We start from the raw sequence: 10,247 nt of genomic DNA, 5'->3' as shown, positions 1-10,247 counted from the left end.
AAGAGTACTGGAGTGGGGTGCCTGCCTTCTCTGCCAAAGACTGCTAGGTAAGTGCTATTACCATCTTCTTATCAATGTTGTAGGAACTAAGAGCCTGGATAAGTTAAGAAACTTTTCCAGACAACATGGCAGTTTGAAAGTCAGGCTGGGAATGTGCACTCAGGTTGGGCTGAGTACATATTCCTTTCCCTCCCCTCCTTCACCATCAGCCCCAGATGGACAGGATAGCTAGGAGGTGCCCTAGCTATCACAGCCCTTCCTTCCAAAGCCCTTACTGTAAGATTTGAATTGCTATGGAAACATCCCAGGACACACACCACCCACCCCTCAGCAGCCCCCACTACCTCATTTCTTCCAGTGCCTAGAATTCCATCACTAGAGATGCTTTCCTTTAGGTAAGAAAGCCACCATAACGCTTGTCCTCTTTGAAAATGTGTATTCATTTGAGAGAGGAAATGGGGCTTAATGCCTGGACAAGAAGAGGGTGAAGAGTAGGGGCCGTATGCTGACCTGGGGTGTTTGCAGGCTGGGGAGAGGGAGGCAGAGCACGATTTATAAGCTGGGGTGTGCACAACTGTCCTTCGAGGTTGCCCAGCAGTTCACCTCTTTTCTTAAAAACATCTCTATTCCAAGAAACCACCTCTCCCTCATCATGCGTGATCTCAGGGTGGAGGTGAATTGAGGTGGTCAGTTTCCCACTTCAGACTGAAAGGGCAGAGAGCCCTTTCTTCATGCTGGTGGTAATTTCCTCAGGGTCAAAGGGAGCTTGACAAAAGGCAGCTGTCCAGGATGCAGCCCTTGGTGTTCTCCCATCCAAGTACTAACCAGGCCCGACCCTGCTTAGCTTCCAAGATCAGGAGAGGTTGGGTGTGTTCAGGGTGGTATGGCTGAGGACAGCCCCAGGTGGCCTAAGTCCATCAATCTGGGGAGGCTGCTGGACAGTGGTAGCCATCAAAGCCATCCAGGGGACTCTGAGGAGCAGACAGCATTGAGGACCCCTAGGCCAGATGCCTCTTAGCCTCCCCAGGCCAGTGTGCAGCACATACGATCAAGCACTGTCCCCTCTGTGTCTTGAGATCTCAGACTGTTGAGTCAGCAACATGAGGGCAGACACAAATGGCTGGGGTGCCTTTACCCCCATGGATGGTGGGGCTCTGCCAGGACCGGACCTGAAAGGAGGATATTCCTTCTTCTAGTAACTGCAGGCCCAGTCTGGTTCTTGACCTCTTTCCAAGCTGGTTCTCCTGCCTTTGTACAGATTCTGAGAGCTCCATTCCAACAGATCCCTTTTGTTGGACCCAGGAGCAGTAGACTGTGGTCACAAGGACGAGGAGGCATCACAAAAGGAGCACACAGATTTCCAGGACCACCAGAGCATCCTGTTCATGAATTGTAGAAGTGACCAACCATCATCCAAAGATTCATGCTCCTGTTTCCCTCATGTGTAATACCCACCAGGAAATGGCTGTACAGCCAGGGACTACATTTTCCAGGCTCCCTTGCAGCTAGATGGTACCATGTGACTAGTTCGCACCAATGGGATGTGACCAATAGTGATGTAAGTTACTTCCAGGCCATGCAGCGTATGAGGCAGGTATGCCTCTCTTTTTCTGAGCATTTCTGAATATTTCCCAGGCATTTCTAAATGTTTCTGGAGCCTCTGGGGACTGAGGGGAGGGGAATGCTGCCAGGTAAAAGAAACCTGGATCCTGGAATCACCTTATAGAGAGCTGGCAGGCCACCAGAGACACCTGTACTGGCTAAGGAAGCAAAATATAAACTTTATTGTGTTATAGGACTGTAACTGGGGGCTTGCTTTTTAACAAGGGCTGGTGTTCTCCTAACTAATACATCCTATTGCTACTGGTGATGATGATGACAATGCTAACAATAATATTGGTGCCTTCAGCTAATGTTTGGGGAGAAATATCAATAACCTCAGATATACAGATGATACCATCCTTATGGCAGAAAGTGAAGAAGAACTGAAGAATTTCTTGATGAAAGTGAAAGAAGAGAATGAAAAAGCTGGCTTAAAACTCAGCTTTCAGAAGACAAAGATCATGGCATCTGGTCCCATCATTTCATGGCAAATAGATGGACAAACAATGGAAACAGTGAGAGACTTTATTTTGGGGGCTCCAAAATCACTGCAGATGGCGACTGCAGCCATGAAATTAAAAGACACTTGCTCCTTGGAAGAAAAGCTATGACCAACCTAGACATCATAGTAAAAAGCAGAGACATTATTTTGCTGACAAAGGTCTGTCTATTCAAAGTTATGGTTTTTCCAGTAGTCATGTATGGATGTAAGAGTTGGACTATAAAGAAAGCTGAGCGCTGAAGAATTGATGCTTTTGAACTGTGGTGTTGGAGAAGACTCTTGAGAGTCAGTTGGACTGCAAGGAGATCAAACCAGTAAATCCTAAAGGAAATCACTCCTGAATGTTCACTGAAGGGACTGATGCTGAAGCTGAAACTCCAACATTTTGGCCAGTTCTTTCTTCAAAAGAACTGACTCATTTTAAAAGACCCTGATGCTGGGAAAGATTGAAGGCAGGAGGAGAAGGGGACGACAGAGGATGAGATGGTTGGATGACATCACTGACTCAATGGACATTAGTTTGAGCAAGCTTCGGGAGATTGTGGAGGACAGAGGAGCCTGGCGTGCTGCAGTCCATGGGGTTGCAAAGAGTCAGACATGACTGAGGGACTGAACTGACTGATGTTTCTTCTTTTCCATTTTTTTTTAACAGAATATTGAATACAGTTCCCAGTGCTATACAGTAGAACCTTGTAGTTTATCCATCCTCTGTGTGATAGTTTGCAGGTGCTAATCGCAAACTCCAGTCCTTCCCTACCCCCACCCCCTCCCCCTCGGCAGTCACAAATCTGTTCTCTGGGTCTGTTGTTGGATGTTTATAATATGCCAAGCTCTTTGCTCAGGATCTTGCCTGTAGTAACTCAGTGGTTCTCAACCAGGGCTAATTTCTCCCCAGGGGACAGGTGACCATGTCTGGAGATGTTTTGGTTGTCACATTGGGCAGGGGGTGGGGGTAGTTAATTGTCATCTAGTGAGTAAAAGCAGAGATGCTCCCGAACCCCCTACAATGCACAGGACAGATCCCCACAACTAAGAATTATCTGGCCCCAAATGGTACTAGTGTCAGAGCCAGGAAACCCTGTGGAAACTTATCAAATGCTAATCATCCTCACACTGAACACCATTATAATCCCCGTTTTTTGTTTGTTTGTTTTTTATACATCTCTCCCTCTCCTCTCTCCCCATGTCTGGAGAAACAGACATAGAGAATAGATTTATCCCCATTTTAAAGACACAGAAACAAAGGCCAAGAGAGTGTATGCTAGGAACACAGCTGGTCAGCATCAAGGCCAGCAGCCTCAGCCAGACGCCATCCTGCCTCTCTGCTGCCCGACCCCCCGGACTTGGCATCTCTGCTATCTACTGAGCTGGACTAATCCCAGACTGCTGGGCTCCCTTTTCTGAGGGATCATTCAAACCGTCTCCACCATCCCCTAAAGGGGGGACCTCGTTGCTACGGTTAAGGACGCCACCATTGAGGGAAACCACCAGACAGGCTCTGTGTTGTCAGGTACAGCTGGATGGTAAATGATTCTACGAGCTGATCAGGCTTGGGGTCTGACTCAGGCTGAAATGAGACACTGCCTGCCAGACCCAGGCAAGGAAGGGGCAGGGCCAGCCGTACCCCAGCCCAGAGGTCTAGCACATTCCCCAGGTTTTAATCCTGTCATCCACCTTTTGGGAAACTTAAGTGTGCAATTCCCTGACTTTCTATAATCCCCCAGCCATTCCCAGGCTGGGAGGTCAGAGCTGGCCAGGACACAGAACCCAACCCGGGGCTGAAGTGGTGAGTTTTCGGCTCTGTCTCTCACCATGGGACCTGCTCTTTCCCTGTGTTGCCCCCATTCAGTTCACACCACCTCATTGCTGTCTTCTCTCTCCATATAAGAGGCGAATCTAACGTCTGCACACTGTTTCTCTCACTAGGGCAGGTCTGATCTGGGAGCATATAATCCCATTACAGTGGATAAGTGCTATCACTGAGGTGCCTGTCGTGAAAAGCCTTGTGGATCCAGAGAGAATAAGGTCAGAGCATCAGGAAGAGAAGAAAGGGCCTCAGAAGGAGGCAGCAGCATGGAGCTAGGTCTCGGAGGATGGGTCAGTGCACTCTGAGAAGGAAAAGGCGGTGCCCAACCCAGAGTCCTCTTATCAGGCCAGTATGTCAGTCCCCCCCACTGCTGTGAGTGTCGGTGGCCACCTTCTCTGGAGAATCAAACTTTATCCAAAGATGCCAGAGAGGAGAGCCCTGCCCCAGAGGTTTCATGCAAGCCAGTGGTATAAACATACATTTTGCTTGCTCCAAGGTGTGCTGACAAGGGTCCGTATAGTCAAAGCTATAGTTTTTTCCAGTGGTCATGTACCGATGTGAGAGCTGGGCCCTAAAGAAAGCTGAGTGCTGTAAACTGAAGCTTTTGAACTGGAAGAGACTGGAAAAGACATGCTGGAAAAGACACTTGAGCATCCCTTGGACAGAAAGGAAACCAAACCAGCCCATCCTAAAGGAAATCAGCCCTGAATATTCATTGGAAGGACTGATGCTGAACCCAAAGCTCCAATACTTTGGCCACCTGATGTGAAGAGGCAACTCACTGGAAAAGACCCTGATGCTGGGAAAGACTGAGAGCAGGAGGGTGAGATGGTCGGATAGCATCACTGACTCAATGGACATGAGTTTGAGCAAACTCCAGGAGACAAGGAAGGACAGGGAAGCCTGGTGTGCTGCAGTTCATGGGTTGCCAAGAGGTGGACACGACTTAGCAACTAAATGACAACAGCAAGCTGTGAAAGCTCCGTGGTGCTCCTCACACCCCAGGGCTCCCTGTGGGACCAGGCTGAGGCTTGACTTCAGCCAAACTCCGTCTTTACCGAGCCTCATATCCTGCCGCCTTTACTTCTCGCCAGGTTCCTGCTCAAAGCACGCTGCTTTCAATACCTATTTGCACAAGAATCACATGTCAGTTCTGCCTCTAGAGAATATGACCTAAGGCCTGGAGGAAGGGCATTCTGGGTGGTCAGGACAATTTGGGCAAAGGTTTGAAGGCTGATATGAGTTTGGAAGGTCAGCAAGCTTTTATGCAATATTAATAATAATAATAAGTTAGCATTTACCAAGGATTATCCTGTAGGCTGCAAAAACAAAACTCTGCTCTCAGTATTTTTAAACATCATCTCAATCCTCATCACAGTTCTAAGATGCAGATTCTTATTGTCCTCAATATTAAAAATAGTTGGACTAAGGTGAAGTAATTAGCTCCAAGTGGTATGGCTGATAAGTGGCAGAGGGAATTCTGACTCCAAGTGGGTCTGAGTTCAGAGTCCTGGCCCTCCAGACATGATGGTTGAAATCTTAAGAAAGTCTCCACATGGGGGCAAGACATCCTGCTTCCTTCTCTCACCCATCTACCCAGCCATGGAGTTGTTGAGTCGCTAAATCATGTCCAACTCTTTTGCAACCCCATGGACTGTAGTCTGCCAGGCTCTTCTGTCCATGGGACTTCCCAGGCAAGAATACTGGAGTGGGTTGCCATTTCCTTCTTTAGGGGACAGGGATCGAACCTGCGTCTCCTGCATTGGCAGGCAGGTTCTTTACCACTGAGCCATCAGGGATGCCCCCAGGCATGACAGTTCCTTTAAAATATCCACACACAGGATGCCAAGCTTCTGGTTTCACTGTCATCTTTGAAGGCACAGGCTCAATGACTCCTTTTAATAGGATACAGTATTTGCGGAGCCCAAATGAAAAGGACAGCATGGAGGAATGCTGGGAACCTTTGATCGCACAGAGATGACATAATTTATGTTCTGCCACCACCGTCTTTGCCCCCACTCACTGCAATATCGAATTGGAGGAGAAATTTGGTGATTGCTTCAGTTGGGCTGGGCCCATTTTTGCCCACGTGTTTTTCTTATTACCTTGTCCTGCCTGGTGACCCCTGAGTATTTCATCTTTTTGTTGGCAGGGCTGGCAAGTTTCAGGGCACCCCTGGCAGAGTCGAAACGCCTTGGAAAACACACAGGAGGAAACCAAGGAGGGAGATGTTGGGGCGGGAGGATCAGGCTTGGGGAGAGGTCTGTAGGTAGAAAGTTGGGAGGGCCCCTGTGTTTGGAGGTGAAAGGCAGAGCTCCCACCATGGGCCGGAGAAGAACAGCCTATCCTGGGTCAGGCAATGAACTGTAGCACTGATCCGAATGGACATGGTTCCCCCTCTTGCCTGGTGGGGAACGCACTTGAGAATCATGAGGATAACTATCAGGAGAGTTACTATCATAATAGATTCCCACATGACCATCGAGTATTGGGGTGATTTCTGAGGCTATGTGCACAAGCGAAGGGTGCAGAAAAGAAGAATGCAGAAGGCCCGGGAACAGGGGAGTGGCTGGAGTGCACCCTGCACAGGGAAGCTGGGTGCCCAGGCAGGAGACTGCTCAAGGAGGCCAGTGCAGGACGCCGCCCCCGGTGTGATTCTCCAGCTGGGCTGTGCACCTGCTGACCCAGCCTCTGAAAACTCAACTTTCCTCCCCCTCCTCCCCAGACTGAGCTGTCTCCCTGCCTGGGGACACAGATCCGAACTCATACCTGGTCTAAGGACCCTGGAAGGTAAAAGAGATGGGATGTCAGGGGCGTCCCCGCTGGTCCAGTGGCTAAGACTCTGTGCTTCCGTCGCAGGAAGTAGGGGTTCAATCCCTGGTTGGGGAACTAAGATCCTGCATTCTGCATGGTGCAGTGAAAAATATTAATAAGAAGAACTAAAGGAAGATAAGAGGTCAGGCATTGCAGTATCCTAACCCAGTTCAGTCTCAGCCCTGCCCCTGATTCCCTGTCTGGGCCTCAGTTTCCTCATCTGTTAAATGGGGACCACGTAGGGTTTTTTTTTTTTTTTTTAAGGAGTAAATTGGTAACATGCATAAAGGAGTTACAACCGGTGTTGGTGGAGAGTGAAGAGGCAACGAGTGTTGTCTGTTATCATCACGCACAGTTACCATTGTTTTTATTACTTCTGCTGCCACTTCATTTCAGAAGCACAGTGCTTAGCACCCAGGCTACCCAAAGTCGCTATTTCTGTTCATTTCTTCTCCCTCTTTTCTCTAAGTAACTCAAAAGAAGGCCGTTACCAACTCAAAGGACGCAAGCACTCACGTGCACTCACGTGTTCCTAATACACAGCACGCTGTCGGCACCATCTTCTTTCCAGCAGGCGGCCTCCAGCACTGACTTCCCTCGCTTCCACTCTACCCGTCCCCTCCTGAGAAAGGCTCAGGGAAGTTCTCTTTTTCTCCATCCCACCTGCTTATCCAAGCACCATCCTCTCTCATCCGGATGAGAGGGATAAGACCACTTAACCAGTTAATTGATACCCCCCAGCCTCTTAGCCACTGGGATGCCACTGAGAGCGAGACTGGGATCCCCAGCCCGGAGTTCAGGGTAAACAAGATTACCTGGGGTGGCGGGAACTGGTGGAGACAGAAGGTGTTTCCAAACTTAATCTGAAATTAATTAGAAAATGAAACAAGCCAAAGGACAAACATCTGTGAGCAGATGATGTGCAGAGGCGAACAAATTGGACACATCACATTCCGCTTGAGCTGGGAGTAGGATCCTGCAGGGCTACACAGGGAGTAGCCAGAGAGGCTTTCAGGGGGAGCAGTCTCAGTGTTTACTTCTCAGGATCAAATGACGGAGCAGCTCCAAGCTCTGAAGACACTGGCAGGGAGAGGGCTCAGCTCAGGATCACACAAGAGCTGCAGGGGAGCTGTGTGTCGGGAAGACGATCATAAAAACTCATCAGAACACACGCTGTTCAGGGCCTGGGAGTGAGGAGCGGAGTGGTGCATATGAGAAGGGAGAAGCCTCCTGAAGCAGCCAGGACCAGGGGCTTGCCACCACGACAGCTTTCCAGACGGGATTGGTGGTAATGGCTGTTCCAGGGCGCCTCCCTCACACCCGCCTTGCCATTGCCGAGTCAAGGTCTCCCTACCTAATGCAGAACATGACGGCTCCCCTGACCACGGGAGCAGGCTTCCTCGTGCACCCGGCAGGCTGGAAGGGGTGCCGGTGCTGAGGTCCTGGAAGCACCCCTCCACTCCGCGTGCCCCCAGGTGGATGGCTCAGACATGGCCCAGGGAGGAGCCCATGGTCCTGGCTGAGCACATGCACACGTGGTACCTGCCCCTTCGGGTATCCTCACTGGCCTCCTCACCACCCCCTCCCTTTCCCCTTCTCCACCTGCTTCCTGGGACCAGTCCCCAAACAAGCCGCTAGCACTCCAAGTCTGACCCGAGCTGGGGGCTGCTGCTAGGAATGCAGACAAAGACAAGGATGTTGGTGGCAAGCGAATGGGATGGGGGTTGGTGACCTGTCCCAAAGCCGGTGAGATCCCTACAGGGACTCTGGTGGTTCCGACTTCCATTTGGATCAACCGCCTAGTGACCTCGTCACCGCTGTTCCCCAGATCCACGTCAGCCCTGAAGTCGGGGACCCCCGGCACGCAGGAAGCCACACTCGGAGCATTACCTTAGCTCTGACCCTAGCAGACACCAAGCAACCCTGCCCTCTTCTTTCTAAAGAGGGACCAGAGACCCAAGGGTTCTTACCCGAATTAACAGCTCCCCTCGCCTTGTGCATTGCGGTCACTTGTATCTCAGCAAGAACGAGCTGGAAGTCTGCCAATGGAGGTGGGAGAGAAAATGGGTCCTGGGTCCTGCTGGTCCTAGGGCAGGGGGGCCCCGGCTCCAAAGCCCTCCGGCCCAGCATTTCAGGTGTCCGTGTCTCCTGCCTGAGCCCTTGCTACTCCACCTGCCTGTCAGTGGGGGACAGAAAAGCTCCCTCACTAGGTTAATGTGAGGAATATGGGAGATGGTCAGCACCAACTTGTGGAATTACAACCCAGAGACAGAGATGACAGAGCATGTCAACTACACTGAGCAGAAGTTGCTCTCTCTTCCATAATGCTTCCTCCACCGTTCTTTGCATCCTATCAGGCACAGGAAGATACACCTGGATCTAACACAATGTTGTAAATCACTATACTCCCCTCCCCCCTAAAAAAAAAAAAAACCATGAGGGTAGGAGGGGCTTTGTGGGAGCCCTCCTTTCCTCTCCTCCCACCCCTCCGCCTCATCACAGATGCTAGTGGCGAGCATCTGTCATAAGCCACATGCCCGCTCAGCATTTTCTCACTAAATGCTCCCCACACCACCCTCAAAAGAGGAGAGCTGCCTCCCGTCCCTGCCCCGCCCCAAGAACGCTCGGCGAAGATGGAGATGAGCCACACCTGAGCTGCCCAAGACAGCAAACACCAGCGACCGGCTGCCCAGTGCTTAGCCTGTGCCTCGTGCAACCAACGGGCTTTTACTTAATCTTAATTCCTTATGCGCAACTAGCCTCAGGTGAAACTGGTCACCATGTTGGACAGCAGAGATACACACGGGGGTGAGAAAGAAAAGCAAACTGAAGTCTAAAGGAGTTCGGCAACTGCCCAAGGCCACGGACCTGGAGGAAGGTGGAGGTCAGAGCTGCACCCACTCTCCCCAGCTTCCCGTGTGTGTCTCCTAAAGCGAACGGCCAGGCTGGCCATGGACTTACTCAGACACAGGAGACGAGATCTGAAAGTCAAGACGGGCCGGGTGAAAAAGACACTCAGCAACCAGGGAACTGGCTCAGAGAGACAAGGAAATGAATATTCAAAGCAGATAATGGTGGTGGAAACGCTCTGTAAACTGTGAAGTGCTGTCTCAGGGTGGGGGTTATTAATAATCCCCTTTGGCACTGACTCCACGGCAAAGATTTCTTGTCCCTCTCCATATCCTGCTGCTCTGTTAATCGTTAATTAAAGCTTAAGGGATTTGGGAATACAGGCCTCTGAAATTTGGACTAAACCCTCCATGTTATTGAAAAGAAGAAAAAAAAAAAAATAAATGAAGAATCTTGGATAATTAGCTTTTCTTTCCCTAAATGCTTTCTGGGTGTCATTACAAACCAAGTACCAGGCTAATATACCTTGTGTTGTGAATGCCTCACAATTCCTGCTAATTGAATTAAACCCAATTCTCTGCAAATAAACTCTTGGTTGTTCTTTAATGGCAAATAAGGAATAGAGCTGTTTCTTTCTGGAACGGGTCATTACAAGGCCCTAATTACCAGCAT

Source organism: Bubalus kerabau, chromosome 23 (assembly GCF_029407905.1).
Source record: "Bubalus kerabau isolate K-KA32 ecotype Philippines breed swamp buffalo chromosome 23, PCC_UOA_SB_1v2, whole genome shotgun sequence".
In the NCBI taxonomy this organism is placed as follows: Eukaryota; Metazoa; Chordata; class Mammalia; order Artiodactyla; family Bovidae; genus Bubalus; species Bubalus kerabau.
This window is presented reverse-complemented; position numbering follows the sequence as displayed.